This window comes from Crocodylus porosus, unplaced genomic scaffold (genome assembly GCF_001723895.1).
Source record: "Crocodylus porosus isolate Cpor-Errol unplaced genomic scaffold, CroPor_comp1, whole genome shotgun sequence".
Lineage (NCBI taxonomy): Eukaryota > Metazoa > Chordata > Crocodylia > Crocodylidae > Crocodylus > Crocodylus porosus.
The window spans coordinates 656,510-657,876 of NW_017728931.1; the positions used below are offsets into that span (position 1 = coordinate 656,510).

The 1,367-nt window shown below is 50.5% G+C and overlaps 1 non-coding gene across 1 annotated transcript; it reads left to right on the plus strand.

Moving 5' to 3' along the window:
* The first annotated feature begins 1,067 nt into the window (after positions 1-1,067).
* TRNAG-GCC lies at positions 1,068-1,138 on the plus strand. The gene has a single exon. It is a non-coding gene; the product is annotated as a tRNA-Gly (tRNA).
* The last annotated feature ends 229 nt before the right edge of the window (positions 1,139-1,367 follow it).

Genomic DNA, 1,367 nt, shown 5'->3' on the forward strand with positions numbered 1-1,367 from the left:
TTGAATGGTCATAAACTACTACGAGACCATTTCAGGCTGGACATAAGGAAGAATTTCTTTACTGTCCGAGCCCCCAAGGTCTGGAACAACCTGTCATCAGAGGTGGTTCAAGCACCTACATTGAACACTTCCAAGAGCAAATTGGATGCTTATCTTGCTGGGATCCTATGCCCTTTGGGCAGGGGGCTGGACTTGATGATCTTCTAAGGTCCCTTCCAGCCCTAATGTCTATGAAACAGTCCCCCAGCATCCCAGCATGCTTTGCAGGCCTGACTCAGGCTGTGCTGTTTGCTGGAGGAGAACAGGATTCACCCTGTCCCTCTGCTCTCTAGCTGGAGCAGTAACAGTTATTTGACAAGAGGGTGGGTGTGCTGTCCAGTCTGCCTGGTGGGGGCGGAGCAGCCCCTGCCAGACTTTTCCCCACTGGAGTAGAGGGGGTGGGGGCATGAGACAGTAGGCTCAGGCAGAGGGAGATTGAACCCACCTGCCTCCCCTCTGCCACCTGCAGGGACCTCAGCTGGAGTCTGCCTGGCTTTTTCACTCTGCTCATGGCTCAGCACAGCATGGACCCCACCCAGAGCTCCCCTCCTAGCCAGGGGGTGATCCTGTTGTGCCTTTTCAGGTGCCAGTGCAAGGGTTTCACTTACGGAAGCCACGGAGCAAAGGTCCTGAAAAATAGCATGTCTGTCTGGATCCTTCCCCATCCCCCCAAAGTCTCTGATGATAAGATGCTCCACTTCCAATTCTTCAAAGATTGCAGTGTGTGTAGCTATGCAGAGGGTGAGGCAGTGGGTCTCCCTCTAGGGTTAATGTTAAACACATATATGCCTGAAGATGGTGCTTTTGGTCCCTTTAGAAACAGTTTCCTGCCTTATCTGAGTGTCCTCTCTCTGCTTCTGCTCCAGGAGGGAAGCTGTTCCACTGTGTGTCCTCATTAAGGACTAGATCTTGTATTAGTGATGATTCCAAAGTGTAAGTTAGCACCCTGGACTTTGAATCCAGCAATCTGAGTTCAAATCTCCGTGGAACCCATTTCTCCCTCACCCAGAGCTTACTTTGCATGCCTAGCATTGGTGGTTCAGTGGTAGAATTCCTGTTTGCCATACAGGAGACCTGGGTTCAATTCCCAGCCAATGCAGGTACTGTAGGTGAATATTTGGTCAAACCTTAGCAGTTGAAGGCAGTACCTGACAGAGATGTTCATTTTAAGGGAAGCATAGGATCTCTGCTGAATGAAATGGGACTGCTGACAACTGCCACTCAGGACAAAACAGAAGGCCTGAATGATTACTTCACATGGGTATTCCACCAGTTCAAGAGTGTTAGCCTGCTTGGCAGGTTACAGGATGATCATGGTGGGGTTGACC